The 27,567-nt window shown below is 43.9% G+C and overlaps 1 protein-coding gene across 20 annotated transcripts in view; it reads left to right on the top strand.

The window, feature by feature from the left end:
- SH3TC2 (SH3 domain and tetratricopeptide repeats 2) overlaps positions 1-27,567 on the top strand; it is a 172,123-nt gene that overhangs the window by 102,156 nt on the left and 42,400 nt on the right. For 19 of the 20 annotated variants that reach the window (XR_012505683.1, XR_012505694.1, XR_012505693.1 and 16 more), the window contains 5 exons: positions 21,126-21,239; positions 22,136-22,176; positions 22,733-22,889; positions 23,934-23,963; positions 26,852-27,118. The gene's annotated coding sequence lies outside the window, so the exon portion shown is untranslated. The remainder of the gene's footprint in view (positions 1-21,125; positions 21,240-22,135; positions 22,177-22,732; positions 22,890-23,933; positions 23,964-26,851; positions 27,119-27,567) is intronic. The other variant, XR_012505692.1, reaches the window with a different exon arrangement.

Genomic DNA, 27,567 nt, shown 5'->3' with positions numbered 1-27,567 from the left:
ATGTCACTGAATATGGGTGGGTAGAGATGTGCACATCACCACAGAGTATTTCTCCCACACAGATTTGAAGAGCGTGAACAGCCTCAGTAGCAAAATCTACCAATCTAATTAGGAAGTGATGACTTTTAAATATTACCTCTTTTTAAGCTGATATATTTAATTATAAGTTTATATTCTTTGTGTAATTTGACTTTTAATAATGACTGTGCTTAACAACCAGCTCACCAAATTCCTGAAATTTAACACTTGGCTCTCAGGAGTGGGTTTGAGCCAGCTCTGGCATGCCACTGACCCCAGCCTTGTCAAAGAAGATAAGGTCAAGATAAGAGTGAGTGGTCACGAGGCCGAGAGGTCTGGTGCAGGAGCCAGTGCCTAGCACTAGAGATAACATGAAACAAGTAACTGCTGAGACTACAAAAAGGGAAGGCAAAGAGGAGATTGACCCTTCTTGTTCAGGAAGTAAAGAAAGTTCTCCTGGAACCCTCTTGAAGGTTTGGGAAATTCTTCACTCACTTCCCTCACCCCATAACATTTACTCCCTGGTGTAAATGTTAACTTCTTTGTTGACCTTATAGGATTAAAGCTTGCCTAGAATAATATCATGTGTGCTAGTTGCTTGGCTTTCCAAGTGAGCTTTGCAAAGGCAGTGGTTATGTCAGTTTGTTTGCCTCATCAGAGCATCTCCTGCAAATGATTGCATCCTCAGTGACAAAACACGGCTGTAAGAAGTTTTGACCTCCCTGTGTTGGCACTTCCTGTTTGACCCGTGTTTAACGTGGCAGACATTTTGACCTCTGTGCTTTGGCCCTGAGGATACTTTGCTTCCATGCTTATAACTACAAGCATTTAAAGCACCAACATGGTTGAATTTTTGCCACGGAAGTATTTTTCTTAATTAAGTCTCATTAAGCCATTTTAGTGTCACGATCAGTGTTCAAATAGTGCAGTGAAATCATTTCTACTTTTTGTCATTTCTCTTCTTATTTTACCAAAATCAGTTTTATAGAGATTCATGCCTTTCCATGTGAATTTTCACAAGGAAGGCTTAATTTACTGATTATGATTTATCTGTGTCAAATGTATCAAATTTTAGCTTCTGCCAGAGTGAATTTTCTATTGTGGCTTTATTTCTACTAAGTCCAATTTTCATGGTACACATTTGGTTGATGTGAACTTTGTCGGGACAGTTTGATTCTTCTGTCAGTGTTTAGTCATCAACACATTTTGCTTTGCATAGTTTTAGTTGTTGTCATTTTTATTTTGAACTGATTATTTCAATCAAAAGAGTGAGATATGAATGCCCAACCACCTTAAGCATCTATGGAGGCCAGGAGTGGGGCCAGGTGAAGGCAGACTGGGCCCGATGTGGATGAAATGCCTTGAGCTCAGTTTTCATCCATAGCAGACAAGCAGACAGGCAGATTAGTGGTAATTACCAATGATAAAAACCCTAAGGGAAGTGGCGAAATGCCTTTCTGCGTTAAACATGAGCTGTGCGTGTAATCACCACAAAGGTGTCTCAACCCTTACAGGCCCTTGGTGCATGTTGGAAGGAACTGAGTTGAATCCATGTGGTATAGCCAAAGAGCTTGGGCTCTGGGTCAGGTGATCTGGGATCTGAACCCAGGTTTGTCGCTCCCTGCTGTGTGTACTTGGGCAAGTCCATCTCCATTGCTAGGTCTCAGTTTTACCCAATGTCAAAAGATGGGCTGGTCTCTAAAAGTCCACAGACCTTTTTGAAAATCTGAAGATATCTATGACATCTGCCTTCAGAATTACACACACCCTCATTTTGCATAGAACTTCACAGAGTTGATGGACCCTTTAATGACTACCCAAGGATGAGTTAAGAACACCCAGCCCAGGTGACCTGTCAGGACCTGTCCAGGGTTGACATGTCAGAACTTAGGCGATATATATATATCATGCACACACACACACACACACTATTTATGGTATAAAAATGGAGAAACCCTGAAAAGAAAGATCTGGAACCCTTAGTATGCATGACAAGTTCATTAGCATTTTCATTAATGTTATTAATGGTTAAGAGCATAGACCTGGGGGTTATGCCGCCTGGGTTAAAATCCCAATTCCGTGCAAGTGTCTTGTGCAAGACACTTAACCAGTCTGGGCCTCAATTTCTGCATCTGTAAGATGGTCATATTAATGGCACCAACTTCATAAGGCTGTTCTATGTAACTGTTAGATTTTAAATTGTTACTTCTTACTCCCTCTTAAATGAACCAAGGGTCAGAGAATTTTATATCATAATAAGTGGTAACTGTTACAGTCTGTGGGCTGAGACCTCTAGTTCAGCTCTTTCACTTTACCAAGGGAGAACTAGGAAAGGGAAGAGCCTTACCCCAGGTCGCCCAACTCACCCAAGTTAGTGTTGCTCTCTGACACTACCCTTAGACGCTGGGAAGAACCTCAGCTGACATGATGTCATCGGCATGCCACTTTTCAAGGCAAGAGGAGGCCCGTCTTCTCGGACCACGTCCTGTGCGATTCTGGGCTGTGTTTGTAGAGTTCTCTGATGCCAGCTGTTACTGCTTATGCATGTAGAGTGATTCAGGGCAGGTTGGGCATCAGTGGGTATGATTTCTACAAAAGCAGTTTGCAAGAGCTTCTGATTCTACCTGGAAATTAGTCACTCCAATTCTAGTTACAAGGCTTCTATGACCCCGGCTTCTGTGACTGACTGCCCCTCTCAGAACAGGCATTTCAACCACCCAACTGCAACACCTGGGGGCTGCTTAATGTCAACACCACTGCAAGAACTGGGACCTCTGGGGGAAACTCTTCTGACCTAATCACCTTACTGTCTGAGTCAAGGCAAAAACTAAGGTGGAATCCTGTCCAAAACACTTCTGAGTTCCACCAAGCCCCGGGAAATATAGGATAATCCCATGGAGACCGGGGTTAGCTTTGCTGTGGGAGGAACTGTGGATTATAGAACTGGTAGGATGGCTTGTGTTTGCACTCCTTCCTAGGAGCCCAGCAAGGGCTGCGCATTACCCGCCCGTGAGCACTTCCCTGCCCTGCTGGTTTCAGCAGCTAATAGGTGGTTTTGAGAAGAACACTGGGTCCCAGTCCTATGGAGCCCTGAGGAGGGCACTCAGCCTTGCAAGCTTTGATATCCTCGTCTCTGTGTGATAACTGTTTTGAGAATTGACTATTAATAATTACAGATAAAACATTTTTGACACTTAATAAGCACAGTATCATTGATAAGGGTATTTACCAAGGGCTTCCCTTGAGTCTTGCACTGTGTCACGTGCTTCACAGGGATGACCTCATTTAATGTTCAGAACCACGCTTTGAGGGAAGGAGGTGAGCCCTATTCTTTTTAGAGATGAGGAAACAGGCTCAGAGAGGTTCAGTGAGTTGCCCTCAACTGATGAAGAACAGGCAGGGGCTCAAACCCAGGGTCGTCTGACTCCAGACTCTGAGCACGTGTCCATTATGCTCTCTCACTGCCTCACTTTCTCTCTGCCACGTTTACTCTATGTCAGGCCTTGTAGCATCTTAAACGCACTTACAGCACGTTTATCCTCACACCCAATGTAGTGTGTGTGAAAGCACATGGAGAAGAAAGAGTACTCTACACATGCTCATTTTTACCCCACGTGAAGTTGTCTGGCTGTCACAGTGAATGCCCCTAGTGTTTTCAAGGGCTGTGTTAAAGGTTTTTGGGGTTCAGAGGGATTGGGGTCCTGAAAGGCCTACGGAAAGTGTTGACAGTTACTCACCGAGTAACTCTTAATTTGGGTTTTAGGAAGTTAATTTTGTGTGAGACGTGGCTGGGACCTCATGTTTGAAGTCAGACAGTCTGGGCTCTGAAACTTTGTAACTTTGGGGCTTTGCAGACGCGACTTAACTTCTCTGCATCTCAGTTTTCTTATCTGGAAAAGAGGATATTCTAGAACATACCTTACAGGGTTGCTCTGAAGATTGAAATAGATAATGTATTTAAAGTAGCCCACAGCCTTGTACGTAGCAAATATTCAACAAATAATAGCTGTTGTGAGTTTTGCCCTGTGCTCTCTCTGGTGAATAACAGCAGCTGGTACTTACTGCACGCGTTGTCTCATTTCCTGCTCGAAACAACCTCCAGGGTAGGTATTACTTACATCTCCATTTTACTAATGGGAAATTGGGGCTTCAAGAATTTAAATAATTTGCCGAAGATCTTATACCTCGTGAGTCACAGGGGCGGGGTTTGAGCTCTGCTGGTCTAACCCCAGGGTCCGTGCGCTTCACCACCAGGCTATCCTCATCTCTTTTGCTCCTGTCTTGACTTCTTCAGCAGCCTTGTTTCCAGGTAAACCTAGTCACCCGCTCAAGTCTCCTTTCAACTAATTGACAGTACGGCGTAGTGTGTGTGTGTGTGTGTGTGTGAACAAAGGCCAGCCCACCTGTGAGGAGATGCATGAACATTTACACACGAGGAAATTGAGGCCCAGAGTCACACATGTTTGCGTTTCCAAAGAGGAACTGTTGATCATCTTAATATGAATATATTTTATTTATTTTTTGAATATACTTTAAATGACCAATGTCCTAGAGGGAAAGGGTGACTGCAGGTGTGACTATAGAAGGGAATAAGTCAGAGAAAAAGAACAGAGCAGCCCACCCCACCCCTGAGTGTTCCATCGTGAAATCTCATTTGAGGCTGTCTCAGTTTCCCAAGGATGGTTCATGTATGAGAGAATTCAGAAAAAAACTAGTTTGAAGGAGACACAGATGGAATGAGAAGAAGGGTTGTTTGGAAATGACTCGTGGAGGAAAAGCAGTCCCCGCCCCATTCAAAATGCACACACACACGTACACACACATACATACGTGTGTGCACACAAGTGCACCCCCTCTGCCAAGAACCCATTCTTTTCTGTTGTATCACATTCTCTCCACAGTGCACGTGGATTGATCCATAGGGATGGTTCCTTAATATTCTGGTTGCTACTTAGCCCATGCCAGCTGTTTCTGAGTTGCAGCTTGTTGAATATCTTGGGTCTCTTTGACTGTCTGTTGTGTCCCTGCCCAAAGTCCCCTGAATGGGTAACACCCAGCATCCATGCACTTGAAGGATGGCACAAAATCTTATAGGACAGGGAAAGTACTGGTGCAGTCTGGACAATATAGAATTATGCCAACAACTGTGCTAATATAAATAAGCACTTTGCAAATGTCAACACTGCAATCTCTTAAACTCAGATTTAAGTCCTTCCTTCAGGGTGATCCCCAAGAATACATAGTTCTGTTGGCCAAGCTATGGTTCCTGCCCGATGACTGAATAACTAAGGTGCAATTTCTGATACGTGTGGAAATTCAGAGATGTTCCCATCTATGTTTCTGCTGCTTGAGAGGTGGTCCTCGGTTCAGATCTCAGCTCAGGGTGCTTAGTATCTGTGAGGCTTTAGCAAAGCCCTTTACTGTTCAGAGTCATGGTTCTTTCAGCTGTAAAGTGGGGGTAATAAATACCTATATCACAAGATTGTAAAATTAATGAGTTAATGTGTCTAAAGCACTTAGCACAGTGCCTGTAATCTATGAGATACTACATTATGGGTATGTTTAAGCCTATAACGTAAAAAAAAAAAAAAAAAGGAATCATAAAGGGAATTCAGTGACTCCAAAAGGAACCCAGAGAAATTTAAAGAAAATAAGTTACAAAACAGTGACAAGAGCAAATTCCTTCATGACCCAAGACGTTGTTTTGTATGTGTTGTATGTGGTTCTATGAGTGTGTGGTTGGGGTTGTTTTTCTTTCCCTCATGTTTGGGTTCAGCAGGACACAACTAGACTGAATAAATCAGCATCCCAAATCCAAAGAAGAAAGCAAAGTTACTACCGTTGAAAATCAGAGTTATGGGGATTATGTTTTTTGAACCGAAAGAGGGAACACATGACTTGACCTAGGATTTCTGTGCTCTTCTTTGGAGTGAGGGGCAGTCTGCCAGATGCAGATTTGACAGAATTGAAAGATCTCCCAAATTCCTGTTTTTTAATGGAAAAATTATTTGAAATAGGGATAATGTTGAAAAACATAATTATAAGAGCTACAGACCCATAGTCACAAACGTGTATTTAGAGCCAAGTTTATAAAATTAGTTTTTAATATATTTAAAAAAACTTGAATGTTATTGTTTCACATCCAGTGAAAACCTTTTCAAATCCAATAGGAAAAAAATCCTAGCTTCAAATTTTAATTTTGAGGTATTTAAAGCAAACCTCCCAGCTATTTGTAACCCTTCACTAAGAAAGGGCAGAGTCTCACATAAATGAGCATAAATGACTTCTAAGAGCAACTAAGGGTCGTAGAAACTCGTAAAGGAATTTGAGGCAATGTTCCAGTTATTTTTCATTGCGTAACAAAGCACTCCAAAGCATTGTGACTTCAGACAACACCTTATTATCTCTCTTGATCTGTTGGGTTGACTGGATCCACCTGGGAAGTTCTCTCTTGGGGTCTGTCTTGCGGTAGCAGTCACGTGGTGGCTGGGGCTTGACCAGTCTGGGCATCAAAGATCGCTTTCTTGCAAGCTGGTGGTGGATGCTGGCCGTTGGCTGGGAGCTCAGTTGGGGCTGTGGTCACCAGGAGTGCTGAGACATGGCCTTCCCATGGGGCTTAGGCTTCTTACAGCATGGTGGCTGGGATTCCAAAAAGAGCATTCCAGAAACTGGCCTTCGAGGAGTCTAAAGTGGGAGCCACAAAACTTCTTATGACTTAGCTTTATAAGTTACACAGGGTTGCTGCTGCCTTTTGTTGGTTATGCAGATCCGACTTGGGGTGGGGGAGGGGACTACTTGGAGGCATGAGTACTGGGATGTGTGGTTCACTGGGGGACATCTCTGAAGACAAGATACCAAAGGGGCTTTATAAGACAAGATGGTGCTCCCATCCAGGGTGGGGTTTTTGAAAATTGCTTTCATTTTCATGGAAAAAAGAGAAAGGTGCTTTGTTGCTTACTTATCACAAAATCCAGCTGGTTTTCTTCAGCCTTCCACCGTGGAGCTCCTTGCACACATGCACAGGTTTTTATTATCTAGTGAGGCTTGAAGAAATCAATCTTATCTCTAAGAGATGCAAGAATGATATTAGGCAGGTCACCTCTGCCCCCAAACTGGGCAAGTGAGACTGTGCCCCTGGCCAGAGGCGGGTGCAGCAGCATCCTTAAGTCCTTCTTGTGGGCATCTGGAGGAGTGGTAGAAGTGGAGATGGACTCACCTTTAGGTGCACTTAGTATAAAAACTCAACTTGGGCTACAGAGTGATTTTTAGATAAGAAAACCCATGTTCTAAAGAACCCCCTCAGTTTTTGGATGAGGTCTAGAGTGAGGACGTGACTTGGCAAGCTTTACATATTAGTTAAGTGGTGTGGGAGTGACCAGAACTTTGTTCTTCTAAGTCTTAATCTGATGATCCTCACTGAATCATTCCACCTCCTTCATTGTAGGGTTTCCCTTTGTTTCTGTAGTGGTTCCTTGGACCTAGTTTTTTCAGTGTTTGTATGTAGTGAGGCCCTCAGAAAAGTACTGTAAGTTAGCTTGAGTGGGAAACCCAGACAAATACATGGGGTTCATATGGAATATGCCTGAGACCATGGGTGAAAAAACTATGCGGTTCTCTGGGATGGGGCTGAGAGCTGGAGGCCCAGTCTTACCTGTCTCTGAAAAGGCCGTGGGAGGGTTTCAACTTGGGTAAGTAACTCCAAATTTATACATGCATTCAGCAAATAGTTACTAGATTCCTTTTGTTAGTCCAGCACTGCTCCAGGCTCTAGAAATAGACCAGTGAGCAAAACTCGTAAAATTCCTGACCTCCAGGAACTTACACTCCAGTGAGAATATTCCTGAACATTCCCAATGGTGGAAAATGGAACCAATCTTTTTTCAGAACAAAAATGGTTGACAATTATGTATGTTTTTCCTCCATACAGATAAGGTACTATGCTGAAAATTTAAATTAAATCTAGAAGCAGTTGCTTTACACATTGCTTCTAACAAGCAAGCTAATAAGAGGATTATGGAATGGACCTAAAATAAACAATTTCCAATTTTAGAATTAGGCACAATGAATTCTCATGAAAGAGATTAGTTACTGAGTTAATTCTTCATTTTCCAAAAATTATTTCATAAACAATAATTCCTTGGCATGGAACTGGGGTCTTTGAAAACTTTGCCTCTCCTCGGAATTCTTGATATGATCTCATCTTTTGCATTGTTAAATAATCTCTACCCTTTTGGGTGTAACTGATTAAACAAGTTAACACTCGATGCTGTTGAGACAACCTGTCCCTTACAGAAGCAAGACAGAGCAGGACTGGGCGATTACGGCATGGGAATGGGATTTAGGCCCCTCAAGTCTGGTTGTCTGAGAAATTCTCGTGCTCCCATTTGACCTGTGACACCTAGAAGTCACCCCGAGAGATGTCTTAAACAGTTGTCAGAGGTAGATACCTGTCACTTAGTTAAAGCTGTTGTGAGTATGAATTATTTGATAACATCTGTTTTTCTAGTAATCATTCAACAAACATTTACTGAGGATCTGTTATGTGCCAGACAGGACAGCTAATAGAAGTTCCTACCCTGGCAGAGCTTAACTTCCACTGGGGCCGAGAGTAAACAAATGAGTGAAGGTGGGAATTAGTAGACGAAAGTAAGATAGTGACATGTGATAGTGCATGATTGGGGGTTTTTCCATTTATGGTGGGAGCCAGCCTAGAATTTGGTTGTGTCTGATTGCTGTTCAAACCAGCTTTCAGAAGAAGATTGCAGGATAATGAGAGCACGGGACACACGGTTGGAAGATCTGAGTCCTCTAACTAGCTTTGCAGTGAGTAACTTTGTGTGATCTTGGCTTTTCAAGGCCTCTGTTTCTTCACAGACTGTCATTAAGAGCTAGGACTTGGTGGAAGATCTTGAAGGTTCTTTTAGTTCTAACCTTTAAAAATCATGTTATCTGTGTTAACATTTAGGAATCGTATGATCTGTTACTAGGTTTTAAGAATACGTGGGCTTGGTAATGTTGCCTATAGAAAGGTAAACTTCAGAGCAATGTCTGTTTTCTTATTAATGCTTAGTGTTTAACTGCTTCTGATTCCAGAGCTCTTTTCCCATACATCTTTCTCTTGATCATAAAAATCCTTTAGAGATGAAGAAACTGAAGTTTAAAGCAGCCAAGTAAGATACCCAATTTCACACGGGCAATAAACCCAGGGTCTATGGAGCAGGGCCTTAATGAGAGACAGTGATTATGACTGGATCAAAAGTGATCGACTCAAATGACAAGATTTCCTCCTTTTTTTTTTTTTTAAAGACTGAATAATATTCCCTTGTGTGTTTCTACATATATAATCTCACATTTTCTTATCTATTCGTTTGGTGACAAGTGCTTTGGTTGTTTCCTTACCTTGGCAGCTGTGAATAATGCTGTAATAAACATGAAGAAAATCCTACCACTGGGGCAATAATAGTTGAACCTGGAGAGCATTATGCTATCTGAGATAAACCGGACACAGAAAGACAGATACTGCATGATGTCACTCATATATGCAACCTAAAACTGTTCCAATTCTTACACGCAGAGAGGACAGTGGTTACCAGGGACACGAAGTGTGGGAAGTGGGGAAATGTTGATCAAAGCTTCAGGTATGCAGGATGAGTAAGTTCTGGGGATCTAATGTACAGCCTGTTGACTACAGTTAACAAGGCTGTATTGTATACTTGAAACTTGCTAAGAGAGTAGATCTTAATTACCACCACCCCTCCCCCCCCACACAAAGAAAACTATGTGAGGTGATTGATATGTTAATTAGCTTGATTGCAGTAAACTGTTCACAGTGTATACATGTATCAAATAATGACATTGTACCAAGTTGTACATACAGTTTTTATTCGCCAATTATACCTCAAGAGAGCTGTAAAAAAATTAAAAAATGAAAGAATAAAAAAACTCAGCCTTACTCAAAGATGTTGAACCAGTGATCTTTAACTGCCTTTCAAGCATCAGGGTTTTGCATTTGTGTCTTTTTCTCTGTGAGTCTCATGCCACAAAAATCACTGTGTGATATCTGTAGATTTCTTTGCCCCTATCAAGGACATGAAGTCCCTGAAGCCTTGATGGAGATATGACTATGTAGCTAAACTTCTATAACATGACTTCCCACCTATTTTAAAATGAAGGTGACTACATTCCTGCTGGGAATGCAAAGTGAAACAGCTACTTTGGAAAATGCTTTGACAGCTCCTTATAAATTAAACATACACTTAAACCAGACTTCCACTCCTAGGTATTTATTCTAGAGACAAAAAGTCTTGTGCACATAAAAGCCTATAAAAAATGTTTATGGTGGCTTTATTCATAGTTGCCAAAACAGGAACACTGAGATGTCCTTCCACTGGTGAATGGATAAACAAACTATGGTACATACACACAGTGGAGTACTACTCAGTAACAAAAAGGGACAGATTCCTGATACCTGCAACAACTTGGATGGGTTTCAAATGTATTATGCTAATTGAAGCAAGTCAGACTCCAAAGTCTATTTACTGTATGATTCCATTGATACGACATTTGGGGAAACTATAAGTTCAGAAAACAGATCTGTGGTTGCAGGTGCTGGGAGTGGGAGCAGGGCTGATTAGCAAGGGACAGGAGGGAATTGCTTGAAGTGTTGGAGTGGTTCTCTGTCTTGGTTGGGGCGGTGGTAACACAACTGAGTGCATTTTTCTAAACTCATAGAACTGTGTAACTAAAAAGGATGAATTTGACTGTATGTATATTATACTTTTATAACCCTCAAAAAAAGTAGTAATATATACTGTGTGTGTGTTGATTTTAAAATGCTTTGAGTGAATAGCTTTCTGTTAGAAAAGCACCCCATTCTTATACAGTGTCTATTTTCTGAGGACATCAGATGGGATCAGAATTAATAAACATTCCATCAGGAAGAATCTCAGTTAACCAGATCAGCTTGCCCAAGTTGGGGGGAACCAGGAAAACCAGTTTATGAATCAGTGAGTAACCATTATCACTTCAGTCTCCAGGACTCACTTTTCTTATCCTCTGTTTTGTCAACTTTTAAAATGCTACTTCTGTAATCCATTGTGCTTTTACCATCATCACTCATTTCAACCAAATATAGGTTGCAAACTGTTCGAGGTCAGGGAAGTGGGTGGAGCACAAAGCACACCAGATCACACAGGAAGCAGGTTTTCCCTTCAGAGTGTAAGTTCTCTGAGTACAGGTACCAGGAAGAAATTTACTTATGCGACCAAGCACAGTTCTTTGAGGGCAGGAACACTCACTAAACCTCTAAGCCAATGTGGACATTTACTTTTCTGGAACACATGCTGACAAATTCCTTCCCATATCCCAACCTGAAAGACCGAGCCTTGGGAGAAAATGGAACACTGCCCAGTCCAGAATGAGGCAGAGGGCTGAGTCAGGGGTTTCATGTTAGTCAAAAGGATGCACCATTTAACACATCTTCTTTCGTCTCTCCTGGCATATCTTTATCATGAATCATGAGCCCAGATGAACCCCCAGGGTTCTTCTCAGTATAGTTCTTCAGGTAGTCACTCTCAGTCCGCTGGACTTGGCATCTATATGCAGGTCCTTTTGACTGCAGGACACAGATGGTGAAGCAAACTGGCTTAAATATTTTATTTTAAATAATTAAAATAATAATAAGAAAAAAGAAATATATTGGTCCCATGTGACTTAACAACCAAGCTGGTTCCAGGAGCAGGTTGGCAGAACCTCAAAGATGTCACCATCTCGTCTCTGCTTCCCTCTGTCCCTCCTCTGTTCCCGAGTTCCAAGCAGTTTCATCATGGTGACCAGCAGCTCCACATCTTACATCCTCCTCCCCCAGGTTTGATAGTGACAGCAAAGAGAGCGTCTTATTCTACAATGCTTTGGGCCTGATGATCACTGTGGCAGGGTACAATTCCACTGTTGCGCCAGCTGGGGACGCATAGACCCAGGGATGAAGCACACAGGAAGGAGCAGCAACCCCCCAAATAAGAAAGTAGAATGTTGCTACTGGAAGGGGACCATTCAGTTTGGTGGGATGAAACCAGTGTGTCTTATATCATCTAAAATCTGATCACTCAGAGCAGTTTAGCTCCCACATACGCAGACGTAGGAAGAAGGGGGCTGCATTTGGTTTCCTAGAACATTGATCTGGGTGAACTGAGTCCCAGCATTCAGCATGCATCCGTGGAGCTGCTCCCAATCCCAGTGAATTTGTTTCTTGGTGTTCTTTGCTTACTCTCTGCCTCTTTCTGGGTCAGCTTCCACTCAGGACCTGGCCTGTCCTCTCTACCACCATGTACCTCAGGCCGTAGTCATCTTCATGGCCAGGTGACCTTCAGCAGAGATACAGTGAGAGTTTCTCAAAAGGAACTCTTACTTAAAAAGGCGATTAAAAAAAAAGGAAACCAATGAAGCAAAGTAAAACAAAATATGGTGTTTAAAATGCCTTAACAGGATGTATTTTTTACAGCGTGTGGTTTCAGATTAAGTAAAGCCTAGCCATAGAATAAATGTCAGAGCAGAAGAGGCCTTTAAGAAGTTTCCAGTTCACCCTCCTTATCTTATAGGTGGAGGCACTGAAACCCTGGGAAGGAATGTTTCCCAGATTTAACATCAGCATCAATGTCGATGTCAGCGTCAGAGCTGCTCCACGACCAACATCTTTTCCTTGTGTAGTTCAGTTTCCAGATATGATGCTTCTGCTGCTACAGCCCCGTAAAATGGTCTTTCATAAGGCCCACATATGTTGAAACGGTTCTTTTCTTTTTTTAGCAATCTCTGTGCTAGCAAAATTTTTTTTAGCAATCTATATGAACAGATAATGCATCACCATGGTTCCCAAATAAAAAATTAACAGGTAATGGCAGAACTGCTCTCTCTCCCCTGCCCCCATTTCCCCTATCCATAGGAAATGATTTTTATTAGTTTCTTGTGTACTCTTCTAGGGATGTTTTGTGCATATATAAACAATTCCGTGACATGCTATCTCTGTTTAGACATAAATTACAGCATGCGATATTCTCTGCTTTGCATTTTGCTTTTTCCAGTCAAGTTTTTATCTTGGAAAACTTTCCATATGGGTTTATAGAGCGCATCTTCATTCATCTTTATAGCTACAAAGTTTTCCATTGCACGACTGGGATAATAGTTTATTTAGCTGGTTATTTAATGGTGTCAACTTTGATGGTTTTCAACATTTTGCTATTATAAACAGCACTGCAACAAATAACTTTATATACATTGTTTCTTGTACTTGTGATTATATATGTGAGATCAATTTCACAAAAATGAAATAGAATGCTAAGGGTATGTGTGTGTTTTTTTAATTTTTAAATTTTTTTTACTTTTTTAAATTGAGATATAGTCGTTTTACAATATTGTGTCAAATTCCAGTGTAGAGCACAATTTTTCAGTTATACATGAACATACATATATTCATTGTCAAATTTTTTTTCTCTGTGAGCTACCACAAGATCTTGTATATATTTCCCTGTGCTATACAGTATAATCTTGTTTATCTATTCTGCATATGCCTGTCAGTATCTACAAATTTTGAACTCCCAGTCTGTCCCTTCCCACCCTCCGGCCCCTTGGCAACCACAAGTCTGTATTCTACATCTATGAGTCTGTTTCTGTTTTGTATTTATGTTCTTTTTTTGTTTTGTTTTGTTTAGATTCCACATATGAGCGATCTCATATGGTATTTTTCTTTCTCTTTCTGGCTTACTTCACTTAGAATGACATTCTCCAGGGACATCCATGTTGCTGCAAATGGCGTTATGTGTGTTTGTTGTTTCAATAGATGTTGCCAAAATACCCCCAATAGTAGTTGTGCCAGTATAGACTCCTATAATATTGAAGAGTGCTTCTTCTTCCAGGTCCTCTCCAGTGCAGCCTGATACCAAAATTTGTGCCTTTGCATGTTTGATGGTAGTGAGATGGTATCTCAACACTTTTTCAATTCAAACTATAGAACTGTAAACATTAATGACTGAATCTCCCTTCCTCATTTCTTCTGAATCTCCCTTCCAGGATAATTTCTAGGATCATTTTGATGATAGTAATTTCATTAGGTAACTTTTTTTTTTTAACTCAAAATACATCATTAGCATTATTCAAAACATACAGATCTGCCTCATTCATTCATAGGACAGTTGTTTCCTGAGCATTTATCAGGTTTTAGGCCCTGGAGATAAAGCCCTTAAAGAAGACAGAAACATTCCCTGTCTCACGGGGCTTACCCTCTGATTGGGAAGACGTGAAAACGGATGAACAAATGGACTATTGTTTAAGAGAATGTTAAGTGCCCTGAACAATACCCAGGGTGAACTGGTCTAGGGGCTAAGGTGGGGGCACAGCCTGACTCCCCCAGCTCTCCCCGAGATCACTAGGAACAAATAAGATAGCAGCCCCTAAAGGAGCAGAGTGCTCTCTCAGACTTATTTTAATAGTAGTGATTTTTTTATTTATTAGCTTTGGCCTGAACTGCCCTGTTGCTTTGGTGTTATGTAGATAGAACTTTAAGATCCCCGTTAAGACGGCTCCAGAGATGCCGAGCTAGAGACAGAAAAAGCCCTTCCAGTTCCCCTAATGGGCTGGTGCTAAGGACACAAATGTCAGTCTAATTCCTGAGGACACCTGCCAGAGCTCAGTTAAGAGAAATTGATCTCCTCCCTTTCACCAAACACTGAAGAACTCATTGTCTGTGGCAGGTTTAGCAAATCCCGTTTAGATTTGGAGTCTAGCCCAGGGTGCATGACATGGATTAGGTAGTGGAAAGAGCCCTGCTCAGAGGATCAGGTACAGGGAGCTGTGTTTCTGTCCTAACCCTTGCTGCCCACGCACCTTTGGATGAGCCCTAGCAGGAGACTTAAAAGACTTCTAGGCAGGTAGCTTGATTCGAGCAGTCACTTACTGCAGTTCTGACTCTGACCTTCACCATGGGTCATGGGTCCCCCTTCAGAAACCAGCCAGATCCCCACCTTGGACTTCAGCTCTGGCATAAATCTTGCCTGTATTTAAGTCCCACCTTCTTGCAGGAGGGGACCTAGTTTAGCTCCCTCTTCTCTCCCTGTGGCCATGGTCCTGTGACCAGCTCTTAGACCTCCCAGAAGATTCTCTGGCAGTTGCCAACCACCAGGCGTGCAGTTCTATGTCCCCAAGACGTGGGGGAGGGTGGGGGGGGAGGTGCCTGTCTTCTCTTCATCTTGCTGGACCTCTATCAGGCTGCTCTTTGTTTGGCTAGTCCCCGTCTCTGCCTTTTCTCAGACACTACCTTCCCAGAGTGTCTTCCCCCCTACTTTCAGCTGCCCTCAAGATGCAGGCATGTTTGGTTTCTACCTTCTTCCCCTCTGGCCTAAACCATGGCCAGAGTGACAGGTTGGACTTAAGTAGTGGCTTCCAACCAACTTTTTCTTTAGCAACGGAGCTTACTTTACACATCAACTTTTAAGTGGAACCCCCAAACAGAAAAAAATAAAACAAAAGCTTGCTCAGGCTAATTAAAACTTTCTTAAGAGAAACACATCATTGTTTGCTGAACCCAGTAAGCTCCACAGAACCCTAGAATTCTTCAAAATTTAGTTCAAACTTCTGAACTAGGTGATCTGGTCTATCCTCTTCTGTTTTCTTGACAGCCCACAAAATTCAGTGGCTTGCTAAAGTCACACAGTCAGATTGACCAAGTCCAGCCTCTAGAATGTGTTGTCCCCAAATAGAATGTGAATTCTACCCTTGAGAGTGTAGAGACCCTTGCTGCCCTGTGTTACTCCTACATCCTCAGGGTATAGTGCAATGCCTGGCACACCGTGGGTACTCCGTCAATAGTGGTGAATGAATGAATGAGTCTTTACTGAGGAGCTTTTATGTGCCGGGCTCCCAGACCTTAGCTCTCAGAATAGAGCCATGAATAAGGCTGACCAATGTGGTTCCTTCTCTTACTAAGCTTAAACAGGGACTTGAACCTGAGACCAATTATCAGTTGGGTTAATGAAATAATTACAACTGTCGGGCCCTTTAAGACAAGAGAACAGAAGCCAGGCAGGCCTAAGAGCTGCCCCCTGGAGTGAGGTGGAGAGGGGGATGGAGTTGGATCCTGACTGCCCACCCACCCCCTGGCCCACCTGTCTCATCTTCATGCCTTGTTTTGCATCAGAGAGCTGAGCTCCATCATCTTGGCCAAGGGTGTGGCTGAAGAAGCAGTGACCTCAGCTGCTCATCTGCAGGAGCCCTGCCAAGCTCTGTTACACTTGCAGTGAGGGCTATCTCTGCCTGGAGCCCTGGGCTGGGCAGGCACTGTCTCCACCCGTCAGCTGTATGCTCTGTTCCCTAAGCCCTCCCACACTATCTATCCAAGCTGTTCTTTCTGCCTGAGGTGGCCACGTACACCTCTCATTGCTCATCAAAACCCTTTCCCCACCTCAAGGTAAAGTTGCAATACCACCTCCTTCAGGGAGCCTGCCCTGATTATCACCCCGACTTGCTTATCCAGGAGGAAGTGATCGCTTCCTCTTCTGGCCTCACATGATTCTCAGTCTCTCCCTCCCTTGTCACAACGACAGAAGCAAATTATAGATTCCCTGGTATGTTAGATCATTCATCCATTCATCCCACAACTGCTTACTGAGTTTCTACTATGGACTGGGGGTTGTAGACAAGGTGCCTACTTTCATAGAGTTTCCTTTCTGATAGGAGAATCAGGGAAAAAAAGTGAATAAACAAATGAAATATTTTCAGGTTGACAAGGGCTAAGAAAAAATGCAGTACAGTTTTGGGGTGGGGTGTGTTTACACTGGATTAGATAGGTCAGTTAGGGACCGCCTCGCTGAGGAGGTGAAATCTGAGCTGAGCTGTGAAGGGTGAGAAGCGGCCAGCTATGGAAAGAGCTGGAGCAAGGGCATTCCAGGTCGAGGGGAGAGCATATGCCAAGACCCTGAGGCAGGAAAAAGCTTGGTGTGTTTGAGAAACAGGAAGAAGCCTCTTATGGTGGCAGTGAGTGGGAGGAGCGAAGTGAGGGAGGCGGGCAGGACCCAGGTCAGGTCGGGACTTACGGGGGTTGGTAAATGTAGGGAACCGCAGGGGAGAGGTGAGAACTGACTAGTGTTCATTCATTCATTCAGTGATGACACAGGCCCCCTCTGTGACACAGAACAAGGTGCTGAGAACACAGGGACCAGGGATCCACCTGCCCACTAGGTGTGCAGGCAGAACGGAGGGACCTCCCCTGAGTAAAGTCATCCTAAGTGCAACATCTGGGTTTCTGCTTTTCTGATTCAGATACTTGGTCTGTGATCTGTCAGGTTCCTCTCATCCTTGTTATTCAGAGTGTGGTCCTTCAGTCTTTGCTGCATTAGCCAGGAGCACGTTAGAAATGCAGACTCCAGGGCCTTACGCTGTAGCCCTACAGACTATTATCTGTATTATCCCCTGTTGATTTGTGCTCATGTTAAAGTCTAAGAAGGACTCACTCCAATCAAGGTATGGGGTAATAGACTCTTGCTAACCAAACTGAGGGGATGGTAATGAGTCAGATGCTAGCTCAACAATTCATAGCAGAGGCTTATAACCTCTTACATCAGTGTATCTCAAAACTTGAAAGTGCATGCACATCACCTGGGACTCTTGCACATTAATGTGCAGATTCTGATTCAGTAGGTTTGGAATGGGGCCCTAGGTCCCGTGTATCTCATCAGCCTTGAGGTGAAGCTGATGCTGTTGTTCCAAGGAGCACAGAGCTTTGCATGAACAGAACGAAGGGCAGGAAAGGACTAAGCCGGGTGAGGAGGATAAGAGTGCTGTGAGCCACGCTGAAGAGGCAGACAGGGGCTAGATCATGCTGCCCCTCTCTGTAACTCCCACAGTGTTTTGGTAATAACTCTGTGAAGATCTTTCCATGTTGGAGTGTAATCTGAGCATCAGGGACCGGGTATTTTCATGTCTGTGACCCCAGCACAGTGCCTGGTTCACAGTCAGGACCCACTAAATGCTGATTGAATGAGAGCCAATTTGAGATAGGATGGAGAGTCTAGGAATGGAGGCTGGGTGATGCAGCATGTCCGAGACAGTCTTTGCTGAATCACCACCCTCCATACACTCTTCTCCAACTAATTCTGGTAGCGGCTGGGCATATGCCTGAAATTTGAAAACAGTTTCAGAAAAATCCCAGCCTCCGGTTGAGATAAACATAAATCACCATCTCTCCCAGATGGAGGCCGAACTGGACAGGAAGTGCTCTGCAAATGAACATGAGTGGCTGATCAAGACCTAATCAATTTCAAAATAGAAACTGGAACTGAGTGTAAATGACATAAGAGGAAGGACAGGGGCACGGCCTACCCAGGAAATCAAATAGGCTGGCAGGACAATGAGCACTGGCAAAGAAGGAATCTGGCGCCTGAACCTGGTGACTGGAAAAAAGTCAGACCCAGCCAGGATGAGCAGGCGCCCAGGAGCGAGGGTCTGAGTCACCACTAATGAAACATCAAGCCACACTCGGCTTTTCCTGCCTGCCTAGTGAAAACCGTTTGCTCAAATCATGTTCTATTTCAGGAAACGCCAGCTGTATCGTAGGAAGTCCTGCTCTTTCCACATTAGGAACAAGAGTCACTTGTCTTTGCTTTTGGACACTCACACGGTACCAGTCCTGGAGGGCACAGGGTTATTGTGCTGCTCATGTAAGATAAATAGGTACAGTCTGCCCCGGGACGTTGGGCAGGCAAGGAAAAGCTGAACTTGAGAGTTGTCACCATAAAGCATGGATTTCAGTCCCTCTGAGGAACCTTAAAATATTCCTGTGCCAGCTTCAAAGGAAAGAGGGAAAAGCAGCCAGATTTCACGAACTGTCACGTCCCCCCTTCCCCTCCCTCCTGTCCTGTGAGAGGTGATTTGAAACCCTGGCCTCATCTTCCCAGAGAAACAGCATGAGCAGGGATGCCAGAATGCTCCCTCCTTAACAGGCAGATGGCTTCATGTCCCTGACAGTGATGATTTCCCTGGGACCATGGCCAAGAGCTACTCTTTGGGGTGGATTGGGGGCAGGCAAACTGCAGGTGACCTTCTCGTTGAGCGAGAGAGGATTTCCCCCACCTCTATCTCCTAGGCCTGATTTAATAGTCAGCATGTGGTGAGGGCCGCTTAGTACAGGATTTGCACACTGAGAGTTTTATAGGACGAAGGATCCTTAAGGAGTGGGACTGGGTATTTTTCCCCATTCAGTTCCTTGTCACAGCAGGTTAACTGAAGACGTGGAATGTTAGACGTCTCTACAAACTTGCTGGGTTTGTTGGGGATCTTGGTGGATTTTTTTTACTAGAAGAACTTGTATAACACATGGAAAATGAGTGGATGGAAGAAACAAGGAGAAAAAAGAAAAATTGGGTTTTTGCTGAGGAGAGGGATCACCATGTCTGCCACTTTGAGATGTATTTTGGTTTCTTCCCATCCAAAAGTGAGGTGGATCAGGACTGGCCTTCAATCATGGTGAAGAGCAAATATAAGAATTTATTTATTTGCTTGGTGATCTGCAGCCCACTTCAGTAGAACATATGGGTCTGGGCAGGGACACAGGAAGTCATGGTTTGGTGTCCGCTCTGCCATTCAGGTGCTGTTCACCCTTGGTCTAGTTGCCACCCATCTCTGGGCCCTAGCTCCCTCTGGAAAATGAGAGGGCTGGATCAGAACATGATTTCATTGATCCTGTGACCAATTATTACAACGTTAAAAGCAGTTAAATCACATAGCAGACAATTGTGCACAACTTAATTCTCCTTTAATTCTCTTCATTAAGGGAAGGAGAACATCCCAAAGTAGTGTTAATATATCTTTAACATCTTTTAAACACTTGCCAATCTAAATTTTTTACAAAGTGGGAGCAGACTTGAGGTTCAGTCTTCCTAGGACTGCATCTATCTGTCTAAATGAGATAAATTTGATCACATTGTTTTGTTTATTTTTTTGGTTACCTTTGCTTTTTATGACAAGTGATTCTGGTTTTCCATTTTAGGCAGTGATGTAGAGTTTTCTCCTAAAATAAAAGTGTTTCTGTAGATGAGAACATTTAAAGAACTCTGGGAAGGTGGTGTTGGCATATGGCAAAAACCATGAGGTTACTACTTGAATGGCTGCGCTTGGGAAAATCCTGGTCTAGATGACCTTTCAGTGCTTTTCCAGCTCTGTGGGCCCATGGATGTGAACGTCCCCATTTCTGCATAGCCCATACTTTGCTGGCTTCCGGTTGTCTTAAATGTAAGCTTTGTACGTGCAGCAATTGTATATGGCTTTTTGTCCTCTGAATCCAAAACATCTGATTCAGTGGGTGGCACATGGTTGGACTTCGGTAAATGATTCTGAAGGAATGATTGCATGACTCTGGTGGAAAACACCACATCATGACATCTTTTTATGTTTGGGAGCAAAAGAGAAGGAACTCCCTGCATTTCAGACCCTGTGGAGTAGAGAACAATCACAGCTAGGCTCACACACACTCACACACGAGCACACTTCATGCTTTGAATGTTAACCTAGGTTGAATTTTTGTAATATTAATGATATTACATGTATAATGAATTTCTGTGATATCACTGGTGTCAGAACATATCTAATACTATTTTTGGGTTTTTTTGTTTGTTTTTCAAATAATTTGGCTCTTGACATCTCTGAAAAAAGGCAAGGTTTAAATAATGAATGTATGAACAAGTAAATACATATACCTTTTATTTTTTGTTTTACCTGTTTTCGAATCTCATTGGCTCTCTGCTTGCAGTATTTTTAAATTGACTGGCTGTTTGGTTCAAATTATGCTTTAAAAAAGTCTTAGCGCGGGCTTACAGACCTGGTGTGTTTGCTGGTTAGCGTTTGGGTGTGCCACCACGCTGCTTTGGCTGGGTGACAGTTTAAACACAGCCAAACAGCTGGTCCTGCCGGGAGAGTCAATGGTGAGAAGATTCCACAGAAACAATGCTTGGCTGGGCATCCCTGCCCTGCAGGGGCATCTGAGGTGGCCCAGGGGAGACCACTGGATTCAGGGGGGCCATCACTGACCCTCACCCACCTCTGTTTTCTCTTTCCTCCTTCCTCTGCAGCTGTAGATGGCTCTGACTCCTAGTAGTTATTGGGAACTGTTGCCTCTGGAACCGGAGTGGGTGGAACAGATAGCAGAGACTGGACTTTCTCATCAGCCCCACCTCATATTTCAGGTGAAGTTCTGCCCTGTAGGGGAGAAGGAGAGAGAGTCTGAGGCCATCTTTCGGATAGAGCCAGTCCTGCTCCCTCAGCCCAACCTCTGCCATTTGGTTTCATTTATTAGCCTCTGCTGAGGGCAAAGGAGCATCAGGGCTGAGGTAAATGGAAGCAGAATTATTGCAATGTAATGAAGAACTTACTAGTTACTGAGACAGCACAAATAGCTATTACAAAAAGAGCAAAGTGATATGCTCCATGGGGTTGTAATAAATTGAGACAATGTGAATAAAGCATGGTAGCTGAGTCCCACCCACCAGACGCACTCCATAAATTATAGTTATGATTCTCCTTTAACTCCCCACACAGTAACTGGCTCCTAGTGGGTCTCAGTAGGTGTTTATTGAATGAGCAAACGATGGAACCAGTTGCCAAGAGGGAGGAAGTTAGAGGTGTCCAAGCTGAAGATGTGTGTTACTGAGTTATGGTATTGACACTCCCATCAAATATGAAAACAGAAGTGGAAGTGAGCTCAGAGACAGTGCTTTAGATCTGCCACCCACCAGCCCAGATGATGTCCTCCAGGGCAGGTGGCTTTGACTGGCCAGACGACTGCAGGATGACTTTCCAGTACCCCCTCTTTCTGCATAACTGATGTCGAAGTTAGCATATGCCTCAAATTAAGCCAACATGCCTTCAGACACCAGCGTTTTGCAGCAGCCCTTTAATACGGCAGTAGTTGGGGACAGTAAAGCAGGTGGGGATCCCCTTTCAGGCACATGCTTTTAGAGTTTTCGAGGTTTGGCATCGAGATCCAAGGAGCCTGCTCCTGACCGAGCGGATTTAAAGAGGAGATAAGGTCTCTGAGTCATGTCTTCTGGTAAGACTTTCTGTTTCTCTTCTTTCCTAACAGTGTGATGAAACTAAGCTGCCCAAAACCAGCACGTTACTCAGGTTGGTTGGATTTGAGGGGGACAGCATACAACACATTACTGGAATAATGAAGAGAATAAAATCTACACGAAAGTCTCTTTCTGAGCCACAGTTGTTCCCATCCCAGATATTGTCAGATTCCCAATGGCATGGGCTGTCCTTCTGGTCAGTAAAATCTTTTAAAGTTCCCCAGCCGAATGGTCTCTACATTCAAAAGGTGGCCCAGGAGCCATGATTCCAAGGGGACATGCTCTCAGAGGTAACTGTCTGACAGGCATGCTGTCAAGGGGCTCCACCTCCACACAGAAGAGTGAGTTACCATGAGCGGTGCTAATGGTTAATGGACAACTTACTGTGTGCCAGGCAGTGTGCTCACCCCTCTACGTGGATGTCTCTGTCAGTCCTCTGAGCAGCCCCGTCATGGCAGGTGCGTGATGGTGGATGCTCATTGTTTGTGGTCCCAGGCAGCACTCCTGTCGCCCAAGAGCCCTGATTTCCCTTTGGGAGTTACCTTCCCGTCTGTGTTTCTGGTCTTGATGGAATGGTAAAAATCTGCTGTCTCTCTCTCTCACCACAGTGCCTGAAGGTTTCTTCAAGTCACGCTGAGAAGGCAAGGGAAAGTCCAGTTGGAATTTCTCTCTTGCAGAACTTGGAATCAAATGAGCTTATCATTTGAGAGCAGAGGAGATCCTCAGCACTGTATTACAGCTCCAGTTCTCGAGCCAGATTGCCAGGTAACTTCTGCTCCTGCTCCGAGTTTGTCCTAAACCTTCTCTTCTCTCTCCTCTAATGAGTTGCCCACTGCCCCCCAGTAAATTTGAGTGGTCTCGAATTCAGGTCTGTCTGCCTCCAGAGCCCAGGAACTCAACCATCGTGCAATATTGGATGGAACCTCTCTGTTTCCTTCCAGGGCAGAGCTTCTAAGAGGCTCTGATTCTGGAAGCCTGAGAATGTACAAACCTAAAACAATATGATTAATTCCAGAGCTGATCAGTGTTCACACTTGCAAATCCTCCTCCCAAATTAGCTGTCGGTCTGAGCTGCCTGCCGAGTCAGCAGCAGGATGGGTGTGTAAGAGCTTTTGGACTCCAGCTCTCCCGACAGAACTCATCCCTGTACTCATGCTGGCCTCTTCCTGCAGGATCCCTGCAGTCGGCCCTGCCAGCCTGGTCCGCTTGCTTGTCCGTAGACCTGGGGTTGACGATCCTGCACAGAAATCTGCAGACCACACAAGAAAAATTTGAACTTGAGCACCAAGGGGAAGAAAGCTGGAGCTGGGACGCCTCTTTGAGAGTTTTTGCCCTATTGACAGGCCCCTGGGTGTCTCCAGGTGTGGTCTGTCCACTCAGCAGCAGTGAGCAGGGCTCAGGCAGCTTTGAGAAACACTTCTCATCCACTCGCAGAATGAAAGATGAGAAATGTTCCCCCAGATCGCCACTAAGTAGATATAAAACAGATCTTCATATTTAAGTGGCTAAAAAGGAGTACTCATTTCCTCAATGTAGCTTTCATTCAGTGAAGTAGATAATTTGAATTGTGTGAGCAGATACGTTTTTCCCATGTGAGATATGATAAAGCTATTTTAGTTTTGGACAAAAATTTAGCTCAATTTTTGCCGAGTTGCCCTTTGCTAAAAAGTACTGCTTACTTTAAGGTATCCTTTAGGCTTTTTCAGTGTAGGAGCTTGCCTTCCTCCATCTGATCTAGGTATAGTGACTAGCCGGAAGTTTTTAAACTCTTTTTATCCTTAGCAATGAAATAATCTTTTTCAATTGCAGGTTTATGCAGGATCATAATATACAAAACAGGTAAGATGGAGCTTCTCTGTTGAAGTGACCTGTGGCATTCCCCCTTATTTCTCCTACCTAGGTTCCTGAGGTGGCTCTGAAGAGCCACAGGTATTGAGGAAGCACTGAGAAACTACTGGCCCAGCACCTAATTTGAACTGAAGTGGGCATGGGGCTGAACGGGGTCTAGGTTAGAAAGTTTGCACTGTGCTTTCTTTCTGTGTCTCTGTCTGTCTCTTGTCCTCTCTGTCCTCCCCTTCCCGTCCCAGGATAAGGCTGAGGGAATCAAGAGGGTGGTTTACAGAGATGAGAAAGGGGCAGGCCAGGGTAGTTTTGAAAGCTGAGGCTCTAGGCAAACAGCAGGACAGAAGGCGGGAAGACAGAGTGCAGAGCTGGGTGAGAGGAAGCTCCCTGCAAATACTCAGGATGCTGCAGATTTATAGGAACTGGTGAGAAGGGCAAAGAAGTTAAGAATAGGTGAGAGCAGCAGCTAAAAGACAGCCAAGGACAGAACATCAGAGGCTGAGCTGTGTGCAGCCTGGGGCATTTAGGGGGTAGCCGGGCTGCCTCAGAGCAGAATCAGACACAGGGCAAGGGCCTGTGCACCAGGAGGAAACATGGCTGGTTCCTTTTGCTGTGCATTTGTCCTGCTTGCCATGCTGCTAGGGGATTTTGTCCTCTTTCTAAAGAGAGTGTACACATAACCAGGGCCTTTCAGGTAGTGTTTGAAGCAGTGGAAGCCAGAAACCGGCCAAGTTGACATATCTATGATTTTATGGTTTGCAAAATACCTTCCTATACATGACCTCATTTCTCCCCTGACGTATGCTGGGAAGGTCTGTAAGGAATGCAGCACAGCACCTGAAGTCACAGAACACCACTGTTGCCACCACCATACAGAGAAAGCAGAGCACTAATGAGGAAGGAAGAAGAATGCAGTACAGACAGGCTAATTGCCTTCTTTTCTGTTCATGGCCTCCCGCGTAGTCCTGGCCAGTGGGCAGGACGGTAGCCGTTATACATTCCATTCTCAATAGGTCAGACTGGCTTTGTGCTAAGTTTCCTGGACCATGTCACTCAGATGTGTCATATGTACTTGGTTGTCATAGCACGTTTGCTCAAGAAGGATGATATTCTAGGCCAGAGGTTACACTGGTTGCCCCCAAGCTATGCTGGCCCCCAGATGGGTTTTGTTCGGTCTATATCAGGTTTAGAATTTTGAATTGGTTGCCAACACAGAAAAATTAGATTTAAATATCTGCATTTCTGGCTTTCTTGAAAATTGGAGGATCTGACAATACTGGTTTTTACAACTGCCTTCTTTCCATGAGCCATGTGTTCTCCACACTGCCACAGACCCCACCCAGCCATCCTACTTCTTTACATGCCCCTTGTAGCTCCATGTGCATTTGATTTTGAGACCCTTGGCCTAGGTTTTTGTCTTATGTAACTTGCCATGTAGAACAGGAGTTGGCAAACTGCAGCCAGGGAGCCAAATCTGACCCTCCAGCTCTTCGTACAAATAAAGTTTTCTTGGGACACAGCCACAGTCATTTGTTGACATACAGGTTGCTTTCACAGGACTCAGAGTGCAGCAGCTGCCAGAGAGACCATACTGTCTGCAAATTCCAAAATACTTTCTATCTGACCTGACAGACAACTTAGCTGATCCCTGATCTAGACCATGGTCAGAGGGCTGATTTTTCACTATAAAATGGCCCACCAAGTGTTTTCTAAACAAAAGTTTTTACCTCTCAGAGGAATTCTACCAGTGATCTAAACTAACTTCATTTTCTTTCTCTTCAGACTTTATTTATAACTTACCAAACTGAGAGGGGAAGTTGGTGACCAGTTGTTCCCCACGTCTGGGTTATTAGGAGGTCAAACAATGTCAGTTTTAGTGGCCAGACCATGAGGCAGTTGGCTTCCTTTCATTTTTCCCTTGCCTGCCATGTCATGGAAAAAGAACAGGACTCCCTAGAATCACTGGCATCCTGCTTTTCTATAGACTCTAATTAGTGTTGCTGTTGCTATTATTATTTGAGAGAATGATAGCTTACACACGTGAAGTGGAAGCAGTTAACTCTTTCATAGCATTCCTGTACTTTTCCTCACATTTCCTTCTCAAGACTATCCTGTAAGGCAGGTTGATTACCCATTCAACAGCTCTTCTTCCTCTCATCTTCTTTACTATGGAGCCCGGCTCTAGGTAGTGACTGCAAATGCCAGAATCTAACACAATCCAATTCTGGCTAATGACAGGTAAGGGGAGTCTTTTGGGAGGCTTCTAGGAAATATTTTCCTTCCTCATAAGAAAGTAGCACGTGCAAAAGAGATTCTCATATCCCTTCCTTTCTGTTTATGAGTGTGGCTTTTGTAAAGATGTGATGCTTGGAGCTGCTGCAGCCATCTTGGTATGTGAGGAGAGACATCAGTGATATTTGAAAGATGTTGGGAGGAAGAATGAGAAGGTCCTGAGTTCCTGGGGACATCCTTGAGCCTGGAACCATTGCCTCCCAGATGGTTCTTATTATGGGAGATACTTATTAAACTTTCTTGGTAAAGCCATTTTGGATCAGAGAGTCTGTTATTATACAGCCCAAAATATCTTAACTCGAATGATTAACTATCACCTCTAGTTTATATAATTTTTAAAAACTAGCAAAAATGTGTGTTGTTCTTACTATGTATTAGGTACTGTTCTGAGTTCCAAATAGTAGCTTATTTAGTCTATATAATGACAATAGAAAATAAGTATTATTATCCAACTTTTATAGAAGCAAAAAGGACATTCAATAAATGCTAAGAGTGCATGAGTTCACATACCAGGTAAGAGGCAGGGCTGGAATTTAAGGCAGTCTGGCTCTGGATGCCGTGGGCTTAGTCACTATACTGTGCTCTCTCTCTAGAAGAAAGGAAATGGTTTGCTCCGCATCATGTGACAAGTCATCTCACAGCATCAGGTGCAGCCCTTAGCCTGGGGCAGGTACTGGAACAGACTGTATATCCGTCCATCCTCACTAGACAGCGCTCCACCCTTCTCCATCTTCATCACCCTTGAGCTCGTCACAGCCTGGATCTTAGTGGGCACTCAGTCCTAGGACTGGATTCCGAGCCCCTTTGCTGCTCTTTCTTCCCCTCCCCCAGCTGCAGACATCAGACCACTGGCAGCCCAGGTGAGTGCTGGAGGAGGGTGTAGCAGAGCCGATACTTGTATCCTACTGAGGGACATGGCACGGTGGCCATGGGCACTGGCTTTGAAGTCGGGCAGAGTTATGTACAGTTATGGCTCTGAAACTTCTAGCTGTGTTACCATCGGAAGGTCCTTTCCCCTCTCTGAGCCTCAGTGTCCTTTCTGTAAAGTGGAGTAACCTATCCAATGAGGTTGTTTTGAGTATTAAAATGATAGGGGTATAAAAAACTTAACAAAATACCTGGTACCAAGTAACCACCCAGTTAATGGCAGATACTATTATTAGTAAAGTTGCTTTTTAATTCTTCCTGTCACTGTGTTTGAAGCTGTTTGTGGGCTAACATGTCTGGGGAACCTGCTGTTCTGTAATGAGGTGGGCCTGAGTCTTGGGATTAAGGGAGGGGGCTCACTGTGAAAGGTGGTGATGTAGAG

The sequence above is a fragment of the Camelus bactrianus genome, chromosome 3, assembly GCF_048773025.1.
Source record: "Camelus bactrianus isolate YW-2024 breed Bactrian camel chromosome 3, ASM4877302v1, whole genome shotgun sequence".
Taxonomy (NCBI): Eukaryota; Metazoa; Chordata; class Mammalia; order Artiodactyla; family Camelidae; genus Camelus; species Camelus bactrianus.
This window is presented reverse-complemented; position numbering and strand designations above follow the sequence as displayed.